Genomic DNA, 24,676 nt, shown 5'->3' with positions numbered 1-24,676 from the left:
TGGATAGTGTAGAAGGTTGCTGTAAATTACAACAGGACATTGATAGGATGCAGAGCTGGGCTGAGAAGTAGCAGATGGAGTTCAACCCAGATAAGTGTGAAGTGATGCACTTCAGGAGATCAAATTTGAAGGCAGGATACAAGGTTAATGGCAGGACTCTTAGCAGTGTGGAGGAAGAGGGATCTTGGCGCCCATGTCCATTGATCCCTCAAGGTTGCCATGCAGGTCAATAGGGTTGTTAAGAAAGCATATGGCGTGTTGGCCTTCATTAGTCAGGGCATTGAGTTCAAGAGCCGTGAGGTAATGTTGCAGCTCTATAGAACTCTGGTTAGACCACACTGGGAGTATTGTGTTCAGTTCTGGTTGCCTCATTATAGGAAGGATGTGGAAGCTTTAGAGAGGGTGCAGAGATTTACCAGGATGCTGCCTAGATTAGAGAGTATGTCTTATGAGGATAGGCTCCGTGAGCTAAGGCTTTTCTGTTTGGAGAGAAGGAGGGTGAGAGGTGACTTGATAAAGGTGTACAAGATGATGAGGCATAGATCGAGTGGACAGTCAGATTTTTTGTTTATCTCAGCGTGACGATGGCTAACACGAGGGGACATGATTGAGGTGATTGGAGGAAGATGTCAGGGGTAAGCTTTTTTTTAGTAATGGGTGTGTGGAATGCACTGCTGCCAGAGGTTGTGGGGGTAGATACATTAGGGACACTTAAGAGACTCTTAGACACATGAATGATAAAGAAATGGAGGGCTATGCAGGGGGGAAGGGTTAGATAGATCTTGGAGCAGGATAAAATGTCAGCACAACATTGTGGCCTGAAGGGCCTGTACTGTGCTGTAATGTTCTATGTAACAGCATAGTTCCATGTGCTGAACCATGCTTGAAGTTCATCACCCTTGCCCATAATACTCCTATCATTCAAATACACACACTTCAAACTGTCTGTCCCATCGTGTCTATTACTTTGCTCCTGCCTGTGTTTACTGGCCCTGACATCTACCTTCCTCTCAATCCCTCCACTTTCTGATCCAGTGCTCTGGTTCCCATCCCACTGCCAAACTAGTTTAAACCCTCCTGAGTAGCACTAGTGAAGCTCCCAGCCAGGATATTGGTTCTCCTCCAGTTGAGGTGCAACCTGTCCTCCTTGTACAGGTCACCCCTGCTGCAAAAAGGATTCCAATGATGCAAGAACCTGAAACCCTGCACTAGTACCTCAGCCACTCACTCACCTGTTCTATCATCCTATTCCTGCCCTGATTAGAACATGGCACTAGGAGTAATCCAAAGATTACTAACTCAGAGGAATCAGCCTCTTTCCTAACTCTCTATATGCACTGCGCAGGACCTCTTCTTTCTTCCCCACCCCCCTACCACCCCCACCCCCCTTCTACCTACGTAATTGGTGCCCATGTGCACCACAACCTCTGGCTGCTCACCCTCCCCTTTGAGAATATTCTTCAGCTGCTCTGACATCCTCAGCCTAGCACCTGGGAGGCAACACACCATCCTGGTGTCTCTTTCATGACCACAGAATCTCCTGTCTGTCCCTAACTGTCGGGTCTCCAATCACTATTGCTCTGCCTGACTTTACCCTTCCCTGCTGAGCCACAGAGCCAGCCACAGTGCCACTGACCTGCCTGCTGCTGCTGTGCCCTGATAGGTCATTCCACCACCACCACCACCCCCCCCCAAAGCAGTATCCAAGGGGGTATACTTGTTGCTGAGGGGTATGACCACGGGGGAGCCCTGCACTGACTGCTTACTCCCCTTCTCCTAGTGGTCACCTATCTATCTGAAGCCTGTACCCTCAGTGTGACCACCTTGGTAAAAGTCTCATCTATGAGGTTTTCAGCTTCCCCCAGCTCCATTTCCTTGACCTAGTCAGTAAGCAGCTGCAGCCGGGTGCACTTCCTGCAGATGTGGTCATCAGGGAGGCTGTGGGGTTCCCTGACATCGCACATCCTACAGAAGGAGCAGTCCACTGCCCTAACTGCCAACCTGCCTACACTGATTTTTTTTTAAAAAAGGATCCAAGAAAATGTGTGACAGGAGAGAGCATCGTGTCGGGGCGGGGCGGAAGTGCATTATCATTCCGAGGTTAATTACTTTATGAAAACCCTTGGTTTATTGCGCCCAGCCCAGGGAGTATTTTTTAGAAAAGTTGGTTTTGAGCTACGTATAGCATGATGTTTGCTATTATTGATTTTTAAATCGAAGACACCTTGTCCTTTAGTTCTGGGGTGTTGTGTAACGGAAATTACTCACTACAGATTCCTCTCCCCACAACTTTACGCGTTCGTATTCTACGCCCTGTCACCACCGCTCTCTGCCCTTTTACGATCACGCCTCTCCGTCTCCATTTCCCTCCAGTGCACTGTCGCTACCTTAAATGGAATAGTTAGGAACACCTCGATGTCTGCTCACTCAATCCCTAAAGTAATTGTGAAATAAAATCACAAAAAACTAATGTTTTCCACTGATCTAATAAAAGTCGGAAGTGCAGAATTAGAGCGCTCCGACTCCGCTCTAACCTTGTAGTTTTCTCAGCCGAACAGTTTGCTTTAAAACTGCAATTTGTAAGATTTATGTTATCACGATTTTCATCACCGATTTTCAACTTAAATCTCGTTTCATTTGGTGAAATTTCAAAATCCATGAAGCGATGTTCCTCAGCGAAGCCTTCATTCACACTTCTCACAACCACGCCTTGTGAAATCTGACACGGCGAAATATACAATTTCAAGTGAAGGTGCAAACCACACGTTCAAAGCAGTTCCACCCGGTGTCATTGCAAATACAGATGATGCTCTTTCCGGCTGCGGTCTTCCCACCTCCACGCTGGTTCTACCAGTTCTAATGGCTGTGCGGCTGTAAGTTGGAATGAAGCTGCGAGTGCAACATTATTTTTGCCTGTCTTTTCCTCCTCCCGGCCCAACCAAGTCCATGAAAGAAGTGGCCTTCGGCGGGAGGTTCGTCACGGAGGTATTTTGTTTCATTTCAATTTATTGTTTGCGGTTGGCGGTAATTCTACTGTTCTAGGTGGTGTAGAAAGAGACATAGATGTAGATCTAAAATAGGATTACGTTTAGGAAAAACCCTTACTTCATGTATAATTGTATATAATTTTTTTCTTGTGAATAGGCTTATATGATGCTATGTGCTACTGTAAGTAAATTTTCATAGCACCTGTTCATACATGTGCGTATGACAATAACTTGGACTTGAACTTTGCTGTATTGCTATTAGATCAACGATATTTCCCGTATTAACCTGTTGGGCTTTACATCTGACTATCTTTCTTGTTTTGACTTTCGGGGTAGAAAACAAAATCAGAAGTGTGTATCACCTGCAATTGAAAACATGTTTAGGTTAATCTCAGTGTTGGTAAGCAAGGAGAAGCTGTGTTTAACGTGAATAAAAGGGCATTTTTCGCCCGGATACATATCTTCATAAAATATAGGATTTTTAGGAAATAGGACTTTTTACCAGTGCAACAGTGGCTAACACGAGGGGACATAATTTTAAGGTGATTGGAGGAAGGTATAAGGGGGATGTCGGGGTAAGTTTTTTACACAGTGGTGGGTGCGTGGAATGCATTGTCGGCAGAGGTTGTGGGGACAGATACATTAGGGACATTTAAGAGACTCTTGGATAGACACATGAATGACAGAAAAATAGGGGGCTACGTGGGAGGAAAGGGTTAGATAGATCTTAGAGCAGGGATAAAATGTTGGCACAACATTGTGGGCTGAAGGGCCTGTACTGTGCTGTAGTGTTCTATGTTCTATACAATGACATAATCGGGACATTGTATTACCTTCATGGTAAGCACATCACATTGGCTTTAATACTTACAGTATTTCAGTACCTTGCTAACACTTCATTCCCAAGCAATCCATCAGCAAACTATTTAAGAAAATGTTGCACAGGGCCCAGCCCCTTAATGTCCAATGGTGGCAGGATACCAGGTGGATAGGGTAGTGAAGAAGGTGTTTAGTGGGCTTGCTGTCATAGGCAAAGGTACTGAGTGCAAGAATTGAGACATCATGTTACAGCTGGCAAGACATTGGTTAGGCTACACTTTGAGTACTGTGTGCAGTTCTGGTTTAAATGTCTCCCTTTTCTTGGCTTCCCCACCTCCATATTTGACAGGGCTGTCCACTACATCTGTTCCATTTCCTTCATTTTGCTCTCATCCCCTTCCTTTCCCAGAGCAAGGAGAGAGTTCCTATTATTGTCATCTTCCACCCTATTGCCTTTCATAGTCACAGATGATGCTTCCATCTCCACCATATTTGATCCCCTTCTGATGGCACCTTCCTGTGCAATGCAGGAGATGCAACACTTGCCCTTCTAAGTTATCATTTTCCACCATCCAGGGACCTAACCGGTCCTTTCAGGGAAGCAACAATTCATTTCTATTTCTTCCACTGACATAGTAACAAGATCCCAAATGTCCCAACTGGTAAGTTTCCATTTTACAGAAGCAGGAAATAGTTTGGAAAGGAAATTTCGTTGCTGGTAAGTTTCATGTTACCGGAGCTAGAGCAAGAAACAGTTGAAGAGCAAGTCTCGGGCTAATTGGGCAGCAGCAGCCAATAAAAAGGTAAGCTCAAGCAGAGCAGCCATTATGTGAGTGGCTCAGTGTAAGAGTGGGAGCTTGAGGCTTTGGCTCAAGAGACTTTAGCATGAAGAGGCAGATTAAGTGAGCAGAGGTTAAGGTGAGGTTCAGGTAAGGTCTTTTTTTCTCATTGCACAATTTAGAGCACTGGGAATGGCAGGCAGGGCAGTAGTCTGCTCCTCTTGCAGGACGTTGGAAATCAGAGATACCCCCAGTGTCCCTAATGGCTACTCCTGTGAGAAGTACATCCAGCTGCAGCTCCTTACAGACCGTGTTAGGGAACTGGAGCTGGATCAACTCTGGATCATTGGGAAACTGAGGAGATAATAGACAGGAGTTACTGGAGGCAGTTACACCTAGGTTTCAGGATGCAGGTAGGGGTGACTGTCAGGGGAGGGAAAGGGACTAGGCGGTCAGTGCTGGGTACCCCTGTGGCCATTCCCCTCAATAACAAGTATATTGTTTGGATACTGCTGGGGGGGAACAATCTACCAGGGGAAAGCCACAGCAGCCAAGTGTCATGAACCAGCAACAAAAGAAACACTGAGTCATGATTCAGTGTTTAAAAACTATTTTATTAATCACTATTTATGAGAATAAGAAAAATAAAAGTAACATGTTAGAATGTTAGAAGTAAAAATGTTAAACCTTGAATATTAACCCCAAAACTGAACTCTTCGTGTGTGTGTGTGTGTGTGTGTGTGTGTGTGTGTGGCAAAGTCCCAAACTCCAAGTCCAGGAATGGTTCTTAAAGTTCAGTTCAGCAAGCCATAAGGTGAAACATGAGCAAAGGCTTCAGACAACAACCACCGTTGTCTGAAGATAAAATGTAGATGTAGAGAGAACATAGAGAGTAATTACAAAATCCAGATGTTCCACGATGGAACCCAAACGACACTACAGTGTTTTACTCGGTAGTGACTTCCTCAACCCGAAAAGCATCTGAATCGTGGCCGTCCACACAAATACCTGTTTCCTCTACAGGTTAACAACAAAGTGAACGCCACCGGATACTTCCAATTCCATACGTGGATTGTAGTAACAGACACAGTTATTGTTTCTCATCCATCGATAGAGAAACTAGCAGGCTGGTCTCTCTGTCTCTCTGTCTCTCTGTCTCTCTGTCTCTCTGTCTCTCTGTCTCTCTGTCTCTCTGTCTCTCGTCTCTCTGTCTCTCTGTCTCTCTGTCTCTCTGTCTGACTTCTTCAACAACATCATTACGTTCTTTATCTTTGGTTGACATAAGCACGCCACACACACACACACACACAACTACTAACTCTATCTTAAAGGAACATTCACTGAGTCCATAACACCTCCCACCTAAAAAGAATATTTTTCCAAGAAAAGAAATTTAACCATGCATACAGTTAGTAATGTTAATAATATCATGCTACACAATTACAGAGTATCAGATTAGTAAAGAATCATGTTTCCCATTTAACATCGAGAAAGACAATCAGCGATCACATTATCTTTGCCTTTAATGTGAGTTATCATGAGATTAAACTCCAGTTTAACAGCCTTCTGTTGTTTTTGACTCGGCTCAGAAACACCAATGGGTTATGATCTGTATACACAGTCAATGGTTTCTGAGCGGTGCAAACATATACACTGAAATGTTGCAAGGCTAAAAACGAGCGACAGTAATTCTTTCTCTATGGTGGAATAATTCTTTTGATGTTCATTAAATTTCTTTGAAAAGTAAGCTACAGGATGATCAATATCATCAAGTCACCCTCTGCAACAACACAGCTCCTGTAGCTTCACACTGGCATATACTGCTAAGAAAATGGCTTTCCAAAGTCAGGTGATTTGAGCACAGGATGGTAGCAAAATGGCTTTCAGCTTCTCAAATGCTTCTTGACAAGGATCTGTCCAAACAAATTTTATCCCTTCTTCAGAAGATTAGTTAGGGGAAGAGCAACATCAGCAAAATTTTTACAAAATTTTCAATAATATCCAACCATTCCCAAAAACCTTCTAACAGTCCTCGTACCCGTAGGAACAGGGAACTCAGATATTGCTTGAACTTTTGCCTGAACAGGAGCTAACGTGCCTTGACCTACAATATAACCAAGATATGTCACAGTGGCATGGCCAAATTCACTTTTAGCCAAGTTAACTGTAAGGTTAGCTTCAGAAAGTCTTTCAAACAACCTTTCTAACGCAGAGGTGTGATCCTCCCATGTATCATTCCTGGTCACTAAGTTGTCTATATAGACATCTGTATGTTTTAACCATGAATCACTGAATTAATCATCTTTGAAATGTTGCCAGAGCATTTTTCATTCCAAATGGCAAACAAATTATATTCATACAATCCAGAAGGGGTTACAAAAGCAGAAATCTCCCTTCCTCTATCTGTTAATGGAACACACCAGTACCCTTTTAATAGGTAAATCTTTGTAAGAAATATTGCCTTTCCCCTCTGTCTATGCAATCATCCACCCTAGGAATAGGGTAAGCATCTGATTTCGTTACAGCATTCACTTTCCTATAATCTGTGCAAATTGAACAGTTCCATCAGGTTTAGGCACAATAACACAGGGCAAACTCCAGTTTGAAGTAGAATGTCTAAAAATATGTTTCTAACATATATTCAATCTCCTGGTCAACAAGTTTTACTTTTTTCCACATTCATTCAATATGGGTGTTGTTTGATTGATTTTGCATCCCCAACATCAACAATGAGTAATTATCAACGTTCTGTTTGGAACATCTGGGAACAGATTTTAAATTTTAAAAATTAATTCTCTCATCTGTTGTTTTTGCGAAACTTGTAAATAGTCCAACTTCGTTTCAAGGTTCTCAGGATATTTTGGTTTTTAGTTTCGATGGAACAATATTTGGTTGAAATTGACCTTCCTCATTATCAACATCAGGCATTCTAGAAACAACCTTCATATCATCCACCATGGCCACAACTGAATCTCTCTCATAATAAGGCTTCAGCATGTTTACATGACAGAGTTGTGTTTTCTTATGTCTATCTGTTTTTTGATTATATGTCAGATCAGTTACTTGGGATTCAATAATATATGTCCAGGAAAACGAGATTGCAATGGGAGCTGGAGTGGATGAACTTTGGATCATTCGGGAGGTGGAGGCAGACATAGGTAGGAGTTTCAGGGAGATAGTTACACCTAAAAGTCAGGAGGCAGGTAGCTGGGTGACTGTTAGGAAAGGAAGGGGATTAGACAGAAGGAGCAGAGCACCCTGTGGCTGTTCCATCAACAATAAGTATACTGTTCTGGATACTGCTGGTGGGGACGACCTACCAGGGACAAGTTGTAGTGGTTGAGTCTCTGGCACCGAGGCAGGACCCTCATCTCAGATAGGAGGGAGGGTAAAGAGAAGAGCAGTAGTGATTTAATAGGGGGACAGATAGGAGATTCTGTGGGAGAGATCGAGAATCCTGGATGGTCTGTTACCTCCCTGGTGCCAGGGTCCACGATATCTCAGATCAAGTTCTTGATATTTTCAGGAGGGAGGGTGAGCAGCCAGATGTCGTGGTCCATGTTGGGACTAATGACATGGATGGGAAGACTGAGGAGGTCCTGCAAAGAGTTTAGGGAACTAGGTGCAAAGTTAAAGGACGGGACCTTCAGGTTGCAATCTTAGGATTGCTACCAGTGCCATGTGCTAGTGAGGCTAGAAATAGGAGGATCATGCAGCTAATACATGGCTAAGGAGTTGGTGCAGGAGGGAGGGCTTCAGGTTTCTGGATAATTGGGCTTTGTTCCAGGGAAGGTGGGATCTGTTCAAAGGGACAGTTTACACCTGAACTGGAAGGGACTAACATACTTAGGTAAGTTTGCTATGCTGCTCCGATGGGTTTAATCTAGATTTGCAGGGGAGGGGAACCAGAGTGTTAGAGAAGAAAGTGAGGAGGAAAGATCATGCGAGGTTTGCTGGTATGGACAGAAATCAAAGATTTGTAATAGTAATGTTCTCAGGTGCATCTATTTCAATGCAAGGAGTATTGTAGTAAGGCGGATGAGCTTAGGGCGTGGATTGGCACATGGGATTACGATGTTATTGCTATTAGTGAGACATGGTTGAAGGAGGGGCAGGACTGGCAGCTTAATGTTCCAGGCTTCATTGTTTCAGACGTGATAGAGGGGGAGGCATGAAAGGGGGAGGAGTGGCATTACTGGTCAGGGAACAGATCATGGCTGTGCGTAGACAGGACAACCCAGAGGGCTCGTCTACAGAGGCCATATGGGTGGAGCTGAGGAACAGAAAGGTGTGGCCACACTAATAGGGTTGTATTATAGACTGCCCATTATAGTCAGAGAGAACTGGAGGAACAAATTTGTAGGGAGATAGCAGACCGATGTAAGAAACAGAAAGTTGTGATAGTAGGGGATTTTAACTTTCCACATATTGATGGGACTCCCACACTGTGAAAGGGTTGGATGGCTTGGAAATTCGTCAAATGTGTTCAGGAAAGTTTTCTAAATCAATATATAGAGGTAACAACGAGCGAGAATGCAATACTTGATCTCCTATTAGGGAACCAGGCAGGTCAGGTGACAGAAGTATGTGTAGGTGAGCATTTGGGTCCAGTGACCATAATGCAATTAGTTTCAAGATAATTATGGATAAGGATAGGGCTGGTCCTCGAGTGGAGGTTCTAAATTGGAGAAAGGCCAATTTTGTGGAAATGAGAAAGGATCTAGGTAGGGTGGATTGGGATAAGTTATTTTCTGGCAAGGATGTGCTCAGTAAATGGAAGCCTTCAAAAATGAAATTTTGAGAGTGCAGAGTTTGTATGTCCCTGTCAGGATTAAAGACAAGGTAATAAACATAGGGAACCTTGGTTTTCAAGGGATATTGGTGAGCTGGTCAAGAAAAAGAGAGAGGTGTATAGCAGGTATAGGCAACTAGGAACGGATGAGGTACTTGAAGAGTATAGGAATGTAAGAAATACTAAAAAATGAAATCAGGAAGGCAAAAAGAAGGACATGAGGCTGCTTTGCAGGTAAATGTGAAGGTAACCCAAAGGTTTCTACAGGTATATTAAGAGCAAAAAGGATAGTAAGAGACAGAATTGGTCCCCTAGAAGATCAGAGTGGTCAGTATATGTGTGGAGCCTCAGGAGATGGGAGAGGTCTTAAACAGTTTTTTGCATCAGTAGTTACTCAGGAAACTGCAGCGTGGACATGGAAGGAGGGAAACAGCACTAGTGTCATGGAACATATAAAGATTAAAAAGGAGGAGGTACTTGATGCTTTACAGCGAATAAAGGTAGATAAATCCCCAGGGCCTGACAAGATATTTCTCGGACCTTGAGAGACACTAGTGTAGAAATTGCAGGGGCCCTGGCAGATATATTTAAATGTCCTTAGCCACGGGTACGGTGCCGGAGGACTGGAGGATAGCTCATGTTGTTCCATTGTTTAAGAAAGGCTCGAAGAGTAAACCAGGTAATTACAGGCCAGTGAGCCTGACATCAGTAGTGGGTAAATTATTGGAAGGTGTTCTGAGAGATAGGACATGTAAGTATTTGGACAGCCAAGGGTTGATTAAGGATAGTCATAGCTTTGTGAGTGGTAGATCGTGTTTAACGAATCTTGTTTTTTGAGGAGGTCACTAAGAAAGTAGATGAAGGAAAGGCAGTGGATGTTGTCTACGTGGACTTTAGTAAGGCCTTTGACAAGGTCCCACATGGGAGATTAGTTCAGAAGGTTCAGTCAATGGGTATCTATGGAAAGGTTGTAAACTGGATTTGAAATGGCTGAGTGGGAGAAGACAGAGAGTGGTTGTTTCTCAAATTGGAGGCCAGTGACTAGTGGTGTGCTCATGGATCTGTGTGGGGCCATTGTTGTTTGTTGTATATATCAATGATCTAGAAGATAATGTGGTAAATTGGATTAGTATGTTGCAGATGACACTAAGATTGGAGGTGTAGTGGACACGAGGAAGGCTTTCAAAGCTGCAGAGGGATCTGGACCAAATGGAAAAATGGTCCAGAAAAATGGCAGATGGAATTTAATGCAGACAAGTGTGAGGTGTTGCATTTTGGAAGGACAAATCAAAGGAGGACAATATAAAGTAAAATGGTAGGGCACTGAGGAGTGCGGAGGAGACAAAGGGATCTGGGAGTTCAGATACATAATTCCCTGGAAAGTAGAGTCACAGGTAGACAGGGTTGTAAAAAAGGCTTTTGGCATCCTGGCATTTATAAATCAAAGTATTGACTATAGGAGTTGGAATGTTTTGGTAGGTTGTATAAGTCATTGGTGAGACCAAATTTAGAATATTGTGTGCAGTTCTGGTCAGCCGAACTATAGGAAAGGATGTTAGTAAGATTGAAAGAGTGCAGAGGAGATTTACAAGAAATGTTGCCGGGTGTTCAGGAGTTAGAGTTACAGGGAAAGACTGAGCATGTTAGGGACTTTATTCCTTGGAGCGGAGAAGAATGAGGGGAGATATGATAGAGGTTTACAAAATGATGAAGGGGATAGACAGAGTTAATGCAAGTAGGGCTCTTTCCACCTAGATTAGGAGAGATAAGTACAGAGAGGACATGGCTTTTAGGGTGAAAGGGGAAAGATTTAGGGGGAACATTAGAGGGACTTCATTCACTCAGAATGTGGGAGGTGTGAATGGGCTGCCATCTGAATGTGGTAAATGCGGCTCGCTCTTAACTTTTAAGAGTAAATTGGATAGATACATGGACGAGAGAGGTCTGGAGGGGTATGGGCTGGGGGCAGGTAATGGGACTAGCAGAATAATGTTTAGTGGCACAGACTAGAAGGGCCAAATGGCCTGTTTTCTGTGCTGTAGTTTTCTATGTTCTATGGATTGTTTTGGCGAGGGAAAAATACTAACACCTTTTGTCCCACTACAAATGTCCTAGGCCAAGCATGTTTGTCAAAACATGTCTTCATTCTTATCTGGCTGGCCTTCAAATTCTCTCCTCACCAGCTGGCAGACTCTCTCCAACCGACTTTTAAATTTTTGGACATAGTCCAACAGACTCAAATGCACTTCCTCATTAAACCATTGTTCTCTTAACAATTCTAAAGGTCCTCTCACCCGATGTCCAAATACAAGCTCAAATGGACTAAATCCTAATGACTCCTGTATTGATTCTCTAATGGAAAACAAAAGTAAGTGAACACCCTCGTCCCAATCCTTTGTGTTTCCAAAGCAATAAGTCTTCAGCATATTTTGAGAGTAGAATGAAATCTCTCCAGAGCTCCCTGAGATTCTGGGTGATATACAGATGATACAATCTGCTTTGCCCCAGCTCATAGACTAGTTGTTGAAATAAATTAGACATAAAATTACTGCCTTGATCAGATTGGATTTCTTTGGCAAACCAACCAAAAAAAAAATTTTAAAAGAGCCTTTGACACAGTCTTGGCCTTAATATTTCTAAGCGGTATTGCCTCTGGAAATCTAGAAGTTGCACACATGATGGTTAACAATACTGATTTCAGCCTTAGACTTTGGCAATGGACCAACACAGTCCACAATCACCTTCGAAAAGGGTTCACCAAAAGCAGGAATTGGCTTCAACGGAGCCACAGGAGTTTTTTGATTTGGTTTACCTACCATCTGACATGTGTGACAGGTTCGACAAAACATCACCATCCTTTCTCAAACCAGGCCAATAGAATTGTTTCAAGATCTTCCTTACAGTTTTATTCACACCAAATGACCACCCAAAGGCATACTATGGGCCAGGTTTAAAATCTCATCCCTATAAACTTTTGGAACCACAACCTGATGAATAACTTCTCATCCTCATTAACAGGGACATGAGGAAGTCTCCATTTCCTCATTAACACTTCATTTTTGACATAATATCCAATTGTCACTTTTTCAATCTCATCACGTGAGAATACTTTTTCCCTCAATTCTGTAAACTCAGGGTCCTTCGTTTGTTCCACCATAAATTCTTTCCTCAACAAAGACAAATCTTTAAATTCAGGCTTACTACAAGGATTTGATCCTCCAGTGAAGACAGAAAAGTCTCAGACAAGGCATCATAATTTTCTTCCTGTTTAGGGCTGTCACAGGGAACCACATCAGGCTGCACAGGACTGTCAGCCTTGGATAATTCGTTAGCTCTAGCTCGAGTCACCGCACAGGATGGGCAAACATCTGGATCATTCTCAGACTCATCAACCCTTGTTTGGTCGTTAACCATACCACAGGACAAATTCTCCATCTGCAAGGTCATTCCCAATAACAAAGAAACTCCTTCCACTGGTAAACTAGGTCGTATCCCTATCTGACAGGTCCTTCTACAAACTTTGACTTTAAAATCACCTCGTGCAAAGGCTCAGACATGGGTACCTGTAATACCTCACACTAGATTTACCTCACCAGTGTTAGTTTCTTCACCAAAACTTAAAACACTGTCCAGCGAGAGATTGGCAAGCCCCAGTATCTCTAAGGATTTTCACTGGCACCTGGGGTGACCCATCATTCAGTGAAACAAAACCTTCTGATACATAAGAATGGAATTCCTTTCTCACCTTCTCCAACTTTTCAGCTTTCACCTTTGGCAAGGACTGATGTTTAACATCTCCTAAACCTTTTTGATTTTTAATTACCTGAAAGCAAGCATTGGGCACGGCTTCCTTCAATTAGCTATCACGTGGCCAGGTTTCTTACAGTAATAACAAGTACGCTCAACAGGTTTCTCCAGCACTGGCTTCTTTTCATCCTTCCCTTTTTGATTACCTCCCAATTTAATCTCCGGTTTACCTGGATTGTCTTTATAACTCTTTTGAAAGGTTTTAGGTGGTCCCCATTTGGATTTATGGGTTAAAACTTAATCATCTGCTAACCTAGCAGTTTCTTGTAAAGCTTCCACCTCCTTTTCATTTAAATATGTTGTTATTTCAGCTGGGACATATCTTTCAAAGTCTTCCACTAACATCAATTCTGTCAATTTATCATAATCCCCAACTACATTTTTAGCCATGCACCATCGTTCAAAACATATTCTCTTTCCATTGGCAAATTCCATGTACATCTGATCTGCAGATTTCTTCAAGTCTCTAAATTATTGTCTATAAGCTTCAGGTACCAATTCATAGGCTTTCAACACAGCTTGTTTTACCTTTGTATAATCACCTGCATCCTCAACAGACAAAGCAGAATAAGCTTTTTGAGCTTTATCTTTAATTACACTCTGTAACATAAGAGCCCATCCTTCCTTTGGCCAGTTTGAACTCTCAGCAACCTTTTCAAAATGTTGGAAATACTGATCAACCTGATCTTCCTCAAAAGGAGGGACTAATCGAACCTCCCTACTGGCTAAAAAGCCATCAGCAGAATCAAAACTCTTTCATTTCATATTCTATCCTTTTTTGTTCCAACTCCATCTTCTTCAATTCCATCTGAGCCTTCCTTTCCTCTGCCTCAAACTTCAACCAAGTTAGTTCCCATTCAGCCTCTAACTCTAGTTTCCTTCGTTCGGCCTCTAGTTTCTTTTGTCCCAACTCGAACTTCATTCGCGTTTGTTCTAACTTCATCTTTGCTATCTGTACCTGGCTATCAGGAATTTCTGACTCATTCCCAGGAAACTGTTCCAACTGTTCTAAGTCTTCCTCCTCCAAATCCTCCAACTCCACTGGTTGAGAAGTCACATCAGAAATCACTGGTTTAATCTCAGGAAACTCGACTACCTCACTCACCTCAAACATTTCCTTCTCCAAATAATAGTCAACTATCATTCTATGAATAACTGCTTTTTTCATAGACCACTTTACTGCTTTAAGGTTTAGCCTTGTAGCAATCTTTACCAAATCATCCTTTTTCACCACCTCCAATCCCTTTAGGGTTGGTGACTCCAAAAATGCCTCTATCCATTGCTGCTGGTTTCCATACACACAAGCCAATTAAAAAGAATTTATCAGACTGACCACAATCAGTCGTCCACTAAGACCCCAATTTGTTCAAACTTAGACCTCCCTCATCAATCTTTGGATTGGATCCCGGATGAATCTCTTTTCTTTTTCAATCTTTTTATTGGTTTTCAAATTAATACAGATTGATATATAGCATCAATATTTATACATGTAATACATAGAGATCAGGATAACAATCATGGCATAGATAATCTAAAGAACAAAATATAAAAATAATCTGTAGATTCAATGATCTCTTAGTAAATGAATATAATATAAAACAAAGGAAAGAGAAAGATTTATTATAAATTTTTAAAAACCCAAATCAATAAGAAAAATTGTAAACAATAAACTAAACAAAAAAATAAAAAAAAACAAAAAAAAACTGGGCTAAAATTTCTCAGTAGAAACAGGGCATATTATGTCATCAAATCCGTTCCTCCAAGTTGGAAAGTTATTGAAACGGGATCTACATCATGTGAAAATATTGAATAAATGGACTCCAAATATCTTCAAATTTAAGCGAAGGATTGACAGTACCACTCCTAATTTTTTCCAAGTTTAAACATGATATAGTTTGAGAAAACCATTGAAAAGTAGTAGGGGGTATTGGATCCTTCCACTTAAGCAAAATAGATCATTTGGCCATTATGTAACAAAAACAATCATATGGTTAGCGGAAGGAGGTAAATGGCCAGACTCTATCCTTGGTAATCCAAAAATTGCAGCGATAGGGTGAGGTTGTAAATCAATCTTCAATACATTTGAAATAATGTTAAAAATGTCTTCCCAATATTTTTCCAGAAGAGGACAGGACCAAAACATATGTGTCAAAGAAGCCCCATTTGATTTACATCTATCACATATAGGATTTATATGGTTATAAAAACGAGCTAACTTATCTTTGGACATATGGGTCCTGTGAACTACCTTAAACTGTATCAACGAGTGTCTGGCACACATTGAAGATGTATTAACTAAATGAAGAATTTTCTTCCAAGCCTGTATAGGTATAGATGTCTGGAGTTCACTTTCCCATTCGTTCTTAATTTTGTCTAATGATTCTAGACGTATTTTCATAATTAAATCATAAATTATTGCTATCAAGCCCTTCTGATAAGGATTAAGACCTAAAATTTTTTCCGTAGTTTCAATTTTGTAAGGTGTCGGAAAAGAGGGTATAGTAGTTTTTAAAAAATTTCTAATCTGCAAATATCGAAAAAAGTGTGATCTAGGCAAATTATATTTATTAGACAATTGTTCAAAGGATGAAAAACAGTTATCACTAAATAGATCCCGAAACATACTATTCCCTTCCTTTTCCATATGGAAAAAGCTGAGTCAGCTCTGGATGGATGAAAGAAAAAATTAGATTGAATGGGACTTGGCAAATTAAATTTATACAATCCAAAAAAATTTATGAAATTAAAACCATATTCATATTGTATGTTTAACAACTGGGTTAATCATATGTTTACTTAATTTGGTAAGTGCAAAAGGGAGTGAAGCACTTAAAATAGAAACTAATGAAAATTCAAGAACTGATTGGTGCTCAAGGCATACCCATTTGGGGCATTGAATTACATCAGAATCTTGTATCCAAAAAATTAAATATCTGATATTAATTGCCCAATAATATAATCTAAAGTTAGGCAAGGCCATACCACCATCCTTTTTTAGTTTTTGTAAATATTCCTTACTTAACCTTGGGTTTTTATTCTGCCAAATATATGAAAAAAATTTTAGAATCAATAGTATCAAAAAAAGATTTTGGGACAAAAGTTGGAATCGCTTGAAATAAATATAAAAATTTTGGTAAAATATTCATCTTAATCGCATTAATTCGGCCTACCAATGATAAAGACAGTGGAAACCACTTAGTAAATAATTGTTTAACATGGTCAATTAAAGCAATAGATTAGCTTTAAATAAGTCCTTATGTTTCTTGGTAAATTTAACACCTAGATACGTAAAATAGTCAGTTACCAATCTAAAAGGTAATTGGCTATAAATTGGGGTTTGCATATTCAACGGAAAAATTTGCTCATTAAGATTTAATCTATAGCCAGAAAAAACCCTAAACTGATCTAGTAGTGATAGTACTGCGGGGATAGATTCGTCTGGATTAGAAATATAAAGTAACAGGTCATCTGCGTAGAGAGATATCTTATGAATCATCTGTCCACGAGTAATGCCACATATATTTGAAGAGTCCCGAAGTGCAATAGCCAAGGGTTCTAAAGCAATATCAAATAATAAAGGGCTTAACAGGCAACCTTGTCTAGTACCTTGAAAAAGCCTAAACAAAGGAGATCTTTGATTATTAGTAAGTATTGAAGCCATAGGATGTATAATAAATCATTTTAATTGCAGATATAAATTTAGGGCTAAAATTAAATTTTTGAAGTGTAGTGAATAGATATTCCCATTTGACTCTCTTGTTTCAGCATCTAGTGAAACAACACATTCTGGAATTTGGGATGAAGGGGTATATATAATATTCATTAATCTCCTGATATTAAAATGTATAATGATACTGAATAAATCCTGTCTGGTCTTCAGAGATAATTTGTGGGAGAACCTTTTCCAGTCTAAAGGCCAATATTTTGGAAAATATTTTGAATCTACATTTAATAAAGAAATAGGTCTATAAGATGCACAATCAGTGGGATCTTTATCCTTTTTAAGAATTAAAGAAATAGTTGCTTCATAGAAAGATTGTGATAGTTTACCCACTGATAGGGCATCTTTAAAAAAAATTTTGGCTAACCAGGGAGCAAGAATATCAGAAAGGATTTTAAAAAATTCAGCTGTATATCTGTCAGGGCCGGGTGCTTTACCGAGTTCATTGAAAATATTACTTTCTTTATTTCTTCCTCCGAAATGGGAGCATCTAATGTAGAGCGTTCATTTAAAGATAGTTGGGGAATTGTCATATCTCTTTAAAAATTCATACATTAATGTAGGATCCTCAGGGGATTCTGATTGGTATAAAGAAGAATAAAATTCTTGAAAGGATTTGTTAATTTGAACCTGATCTATTGTGTAGGTATAATCTGATTTGCGAATTTTATTAATCTGATGTTTAGATAAAGTAGCTTTCAATTGGTTGGCCAATAATTTACTGGATTTGTCACCATGTATATAAAATTGACTTTTGTTTTTAAGTAGTAGATTTTCAATTGAAGATGTTAATAATAAATTATGTTGTTATTGGAGTTCTGTTCTCTCTTTAAAAAGCTCCAGATTCGGAGTATCAGAATATTTTTTATCGATTTCTTTAATCTTGTCAACCAATATACGTATTTTATTATTTTCGTTTTTTCAAATCAGCAGAATATGAAATAATTGACCACGGATGTATGCTTTAAAAGTATCCCATATTATCCCACTGGAAATTTTTTCAGTAAAATTAGTTAAAAAGAAAAATGGAATCTGTTCTTTGATAAATTGGACGAAATCTGAGTCTTGTAGTAGAGAAGGATTAAATCACTATTGTCTGACATCAAAGGATACATCTGCTAATTTAATTGATAAAGTCAATGGTGCATGATCAGAAATGGCAATTGCATCATATTTACAGTCCATAGTAAGTGGAGCTAATCTAGCATCAATAAAAAAATAATCAATCCTTGAGTAGTTATGGTAGACATGAGAAAAGAATGGAAATTCTTTATCATATGGGTGTAGAAATCTCCAAACATCTAAAATTCCAGATTCAACTAAAAATGAATTAATAAAAATAGTGGATTTGTTTGGAAGTGCAGGATTTGACACAGATCTATCCATGGAAGGGTTTAGACAACAGTTAAAATCTCCACCCATAATCAGAGTGGAAAAAAAGCAAATAGATGTTTAAAAAATTCAGGGTGACCTACATTGGGTGCATAAACATTAACCATAACAACTTTTTTATTATGAAGCAGACCAGTAATTAATAAAAATCTACCATTTGGGTCTGATATTGTCTCATGATGAACAAACGAAATTGAGGAGTCTATAAAATAGAAACTCCTTTCACCTTTGCTTGTGAATTTGAATGGAACTGTTGACCCCTCCAAAATCTAAAAAAAGAATGTTGATTATCTTTCTTCCTGATGTGAGTCTCCTGAACGAAAATGATCTGAGCATTTAATCTATGAAAAACTTTTAAAATCTTCTTACGTTTAATTGGATTATTTAAGCCATTAACATTCCATGAAATAAAATTAATAGTCTTATCCATTTTAACAGATTAAAAAAATATGGTATGTAAAGGGTTAATCTTGATAATTCCGAGTCTTACCAACAGGAAGAAGTAAAAAAATATTCAAAGAGGAAACAGATGTGATGACAATTTAGAAAAATTTGTAGTTTAGCCCAGAAGAAAAAAAGTAAAAACAACCCCACCCCCCTCCCCCAACAGCCCGAAAACTGGCCAATAGGCAGCCAATAAGCTACCCTCTAATTAAACTAACCCCTGTTCTATTGGTGGCAGTAGTCCAAATTAAAAAAATATATAAACCACCCATGTTTTGTCTAAAAATGAACAACATAATACAAACAGAGATAAATAACTCACAACATAGTTGTGAGATTGAAACAGAGCCAAAGGGTGTTAACAGCCAACAGTTAAAAAATACGGTTTAATAATTATTTTGAAAAAAGCAAATGATCAGTGATTTTGTTAAATTCTTAATTGTTATTAAAACACAACATTAAAAATATTAAAAGAAGAAAAAAGAGAGGTTTAAAATCTAAAAAATAATTAAATAATAAAACAAGTAGGTAGTAAGTCAAAGAAAAAACACTCTGTCTCTTCCGCAATTTCTTAGCTTCTAAAATTAAAAGCTAATTCAAAAGAAAATTCTCAGCTTCTTGAATAGATTTAAACCATTTACAAGATTTATCAGGCAGTGTAATTTGCAGCCTTGCTGGGAATAATAATGCAGGATGATAATTGCTTTGATAAAGATGAGCCATAATTGGTTTGTAGGTCAGTCTTTCTTTCATAACTTCTGGGGTGTAATCTTCAACTATTCGAAACTTCCATTGTTTAAATTGAATCATTCCACGTCTATGAGCGGTACGAATCAGGAGCTCGTTGATGCTGACAAAATGGAATCTCAGTATTACTGGCCGAGGTTTTTGATCTTAGAGCAGGTTTAGATCTTAATGCTCTGTGAGCCCTATCCAAAATGGGCTGATGAGGGAACATTTCGGAACCAAAAACTTCGACCAAAAGATTAGAGAAGAATTCCGTAGGGTTACCAGTCTCAGTATTTTCTGGAAAATTGATGATCCTTATATTTTTCCTCCTGCTGCGTCCTTCCAGGTCGATGATCCTCTGTTGTTGCTTTCCAGGTTTTGCTTGGTCATAATTAAGGCTTTTTCAAGTGAGTGGAGTTTGGCATCTCTCTCTTTACCACCTTGGTCAAGTTCGGCAATTAATTGCCTTTGTTTGGCATTCTCCTGGATAAGAGTATTTTGCTTTTCTTCAAAGTCTTTTAAAATAGACTTCAATTCGGCAAAGCTCCGGTCAAACTTTCTGTCCAGATTAGAAATAGCTTCCAAAGTAGGTTGGTCTCCATTACCTTTACTATTAGCAGAGGCTTTAGATCTGGTGGTCATTTTCACAGTTAAAAATCAAGATTAAACTTGTGCCAGTATTGTAAAAGACTTATTAAAGGGTGGTAAATAATAGATTGAAAAGTGCCTGGACCAAAGTCAAGTTATGACTTAGTCCATCGAGCGCCACCAACAGACTGGAATCCTGGATGAATCTCGTCAATCTGGGGAACGATCCCAGACGAGCCCCCAATTTTGTCACGAACCAGCAACAAAAGAAACACACTGAGTCATGATTCAGTGTTAAAAACAATTTTATTAATCACTACTTATGATAATAAGAAAAATAAAAGTAAAAATGTTAGTATGTTAGAAGTAAAAATGTTAAACCTTGAACATTAACCCCAAAACTAAACTCTTCGTGTATGTGTGTGTGGCAAAGTCCCAAACTCCAAATCCAGGAATGGTTTTTAAAGTTCAGTTCAGCAAGCCATAAGGTGAAACATGAGCAAAGGCTTCTTCAACAACCACCGTTGTCTGAAGATAAGACGTAGATGTAGAGAGTAATTACAAAATCCAAATGTTCCACAATGGAACCCAAACAACACCTCAGTGTTTACTCGGTAGTGACTTCTTCACCCCGAAAAGCATCCGAATCGTGGCCGTCCACACAAATACCTGTTTCCCTCTACAGGTTAACAACAAGGTGAACTCCACCGGATTACTTCCAATTTCCATACATGGATTGTAGTAACAGACACAGTTATTGTTTCTCATCCATCGATAGAAAAACTAGCAGGCTGGTGTATCTCTCTCCTTTTTTTCTCTCTCTTTCTCTCTCTCCTCTGACTGACTTCTTCAACAACGTCATTACGTCCTTTATCTTTGTTTGACGTAAGCACGTACACACACAGACACACACACACACAGACACATAAACACACACCCCACACACCCCACACACACCACACACACACACACACCCCCCCTAACTCTATCTTAAAGGGACATTCACCGAGTCTGTAACACAAGTCTCTGGCACTGACTCTGTGGCACAGAAGGGAAGGTGGGAGAAGGGGACTGTGGTAGTGATAGGGGATTCATTGGTTAGAGGAACAGATAGGAAATACTGTGGACGAGAACAACACTCCTGGATGGTATGTTGCCTCCCAAGTGCCCAGGGTCAGAAACTTCTCGGATCATCTCCACAGCATTCTTAAGGGGGAAGGAGAGCAGCCAGAAGTCGTGGTACACGTTGGTACCAACGACATAGATAGGAAAAGGGATGAGGTCTAGAAGAGGGAATATAGGGAGTGAGGAAGGAAGCTTAATAAGCAGGACCTCAAGCGTAGTAGTCTCTGAATTGCTGCCTGTGCCACATGCCAGTGAGGATAAGAATAGGAAGTTATGGCAGATGAATGTGTGGCTGAAGAGTTGATGCAGGGTTTCAGATTTGTGGATCACTGGGATCTCTTCTGGGGAAGGTATGACCTGTACAAAAGGGACAGGTTACACCTGAACTCAAGGGATCAATGTTCTTGTGGGCAGGTTTGCTAGAGCTGTTGGGAAGAGTTGGGCAGAGGGATGGGAACCAGAGTGTTAGGTCAGATGATGGAGCAGTTGGTGTAAAGGTAGATGCATTATGCGGAGAGACTGAGGAAGGATAGACAGTGGATGGATCATAAATGCAGTCAGTTGGATGGGTTAAAATGTCTTTACTTTGATGCGAGAAGTATTAAGGGTGATGAACTCAGAGTTGGAACAGTACATGGAATTACGATGTTGTGGCCATTACAGAGACTTGCCTGTTGCAAGGGCAGGATTGCCTACTTGATGTTCCGGGGTTCAGATGTTTCAAAGGGGATAGGGAAGGAGGTTTAAAAAAAAGGGGGGAGGGTGATGTTGCTAATCAGGGATAGTATCTCAGCTGCAGAAAGGGAGGACGTTCTGGAGGGATCATCTACTGAGTCAGTGTGGGAAGAAGTTAGAAACAGAAAGGGAGTGATCACTCTATTGGAAGTATTCTATAGGCCCCCCAATAGCAATCAGGACACTGAGGAGCAGATAACTAGGCAGATTTTGGAAAGGATCAAAAATAACAGGGTTGTTGTCATGTCAACTTCCCTAATACTGATTGGCACCCCCTTAGTGCAAAGGGTTTAGATGAGGCAGAATTTGTTAGGTGTGTCCAGGAAGGATTCCTGACATAGTATGTGGACAGTCTGACTAGAGGAGAGGCCATACTGGATCTAGTACTAGGCAATGAGCCCGGTCAGGTGACAGATCTCTTGGTGGGCGAGCATTTCAGAGATAGTGACCTCAACTCCCTGACCTTTGCAATAGCCATGGACAGGGTTAGGAGCAGAAGATATGGGAAAGCTTTTAATTGGGGAGGGCTAATTACAACGGTATTAGGCAGGATCTTGGGACCCTAAATTAAGAACAGATGCTTTCAGGGAAATGCACAGAAGAAATGTGGAGGCTGTTTAGGGAACAGTTGCATAGAGTTCTGGACAGGATTGTCCCACAGAGACAAGGAAAGAATGGTAGGGTAAAGTACCATGGTTGATAGCACTCCTGTGGCCAGAGAGGTGAAATATTTAGTTAAGAGGAAGAAGGAAGCATACTTGAGCTATGGGAAGCAAACTTCAGGCAAGGCTCCTGAAAATTATAAGGTAGGCAGGAAGGAGCTTAAGAAGGGACTTACGAGAGCTAGAAGGGGACATGAGTAGAAGTAAGGAAAACGCCAAGGCGTTTGAGGTATGTGAGGAAGGGGAACGAGTGTTAGGTCAGATGATGGAGCAGTTGGTGTAAAGCTAGAGTGAGGGAAGGATCACTCAGGGATAAAGGGGGGAAAATGTGCCTGGAGACAGAGGATGTAGGGGAGGTCCTTAATGAATACTTTGCTTCAGTGTTCACTAGGGAGAGAGACTTTGACGAATGTGAGGTCAGCATAGGACAGGCTAATGTGCTGGAGCATTAAGATGTTAAGAAAGAGGTAGTGTTGGAGCTTCTGAAAAACATTAGGATCGATAAGTCCCCAGGACCGGACAGGATATATCCCAGGTTGAACGGGAGGTGAGGGAAGAGATTGCTGATGCATTGACAATGATATTTGTGTCCTCCCTGGCCACAGGAGTGGTACCAGAGGATTGGAGGATGGCTAAAGTTTTCCCTTGTTCAGGAAAGGTAATGGGGATTACCCTGGGAATTATAGACCAGTGAGTCTTGCATCAGTGGTGGGCAAGCTATTAGAGAGGATTCTTAGGGACAGGATTTATGGGCATTTGGAGAAGCATAGTCTTATTAGGGATAGTCAGCATGGCTTTGTGAGGGGAAGATCGTGCCTCGTGAGCCTAATTGAGTTTTTCGAGCAGGTGATAAAACAGATGAAGGTAGAACAGTGGATATGGTGTATATAGACTTCAGTAAAGTGTTTGACAACATTCCCCATGGTAGGCTCATCCAGAAAGTCACGCGGGCATGGGATCCAGGGAGACTTGGCTGCATAGATTTTGCATTGGCTTGCCCACAGCAGGCAGAGGGTGGTAGTAGATGAAGACTATTCTGCCTGGAGGTCGGTGATGGGTGGTGACTGCAGGATTCGTTTTGGGACCCCTATTCTTTGTGATTTTCTTTTATAAATGAGTTGGATGAAGAAGTGGAGGGATGGGTTAGTAAATTTGCAGATGACATGAAGGTTGGAGGGGTTGTAGATAGTGTAGAAGGTTGTTGTAGGTTACAATAGGATATAGACAGGTGCAGAGTTGGGCAGAGACGTGACAGATGGAGTTCAATCCGGAAAAGTGTAAGTGATACACTTTGGAAAACTAACATGAAGGTGGAGTTCAAGGTCAATGGCAGGATTCTTAGCAGTATGGAGGAACAGAGGGATCTTGGGGTCCAAGTCCATAGATCCCTCAAAGTTGCTGTGCAAGTTGATTGGGTGGTTAAGAAGGCATATGGTGTGCTGGATTTTATTAATCAGGGGATTGAGTTCAAGAGCCGTGAAGTAATGTTGCAGCTCCATAAAACTCTGGTTAGACTGCACTTGGAATATTGTGTTCAGTTCTGGTCACCTCATTATAGGAAGGATGTGGAAGGTTTAGAGAGGGTGCAGAGGAGATTTACCAGGATGCTGCCTGGATTGGAGAACATGTCTTATTAGGAAAGGTTGAGCAAACTAGGGCTTTTCTCTTTGGAGTGAAGCAGGATGAAAGGTGACTTGATAGAGGTGTATAAGATTATGAGGGGCATAAATAAAGTGGACAGCCAGTACCTTTTCCCCAGGGCAGTAATAGAAAATACTAGAGTACATCTATTTAAGGTCAGAGGAGGAATGTTCAGGGGAGATTTCAGAGGTGGGCTCTTTACACAGAGTGGTGGGTGCCTGGAACGCACTGTCGGGGGTGGTTGTAGAGGCTGATACAATAGGGACATTTAAGAGGCTCTTTGATAGGCACATGGAAGTAAGAAAAATGGAGGGTTATGGGCTATGCAGGAGGGAAGAGTTAGATTGATCATGGAGTAGGTGTTCATATAGTTTGGCACAACATCGTGGGCTGAAGGGCCTGTACTGTGCTGTACTCTTCTGTTATTGCAGAAAATATTAGCTCATGGTGTATGA

At 40.6% G+C, this 24,676-nt stretch overlaps 2 protein-coding genes across 2 annotated transcripts in view; both read left to right on the top strand.

Moving 5' to 3' along the window:
• The window catches only part of LOC127569494 (uncharacterized), a 534,065-nt gene that overhangs the window by 275,405 nt on the left and 233,984 nt on the right, over nt 1-24,676 (top strand). The window lies entirely within an intron of this gene.
• Nucleotides 2,545-24,676, top strand: part of LOC127569672 (NXPE family member 3-like) — a 94,180-nt gene continuing 72,048 nt past the window's right edge. Inside the window, exon 1 of the mRNA XM_052014473.1 lies at nt 2,545-2,985. The gene's annotated coding sequence lies outside the window, so the exon portion shown is untranslated. The remainder of the gene's footprint in view (nt 2,986-24,676) is intronic.

Source organism: Pristis pectinata, chromosome 4 (assembly GCF_009764475.1).
Source record: "Pristis pectinata isolate sPriPec2 chromosome 4, sPriPec2.1.pri, whole genome shotgun sequence".
Lineage (NCBI taxonomy): Eukaryota > Metazoa > Chordata > Chondrichthyes > Rhinopristiformes > Pristidae > Pristis > Pristis pectinata.
Note: the sequence above shows the minus strand (reverse complement) of the source record. Positions and strands in the feature narration are given on the sequence as shown.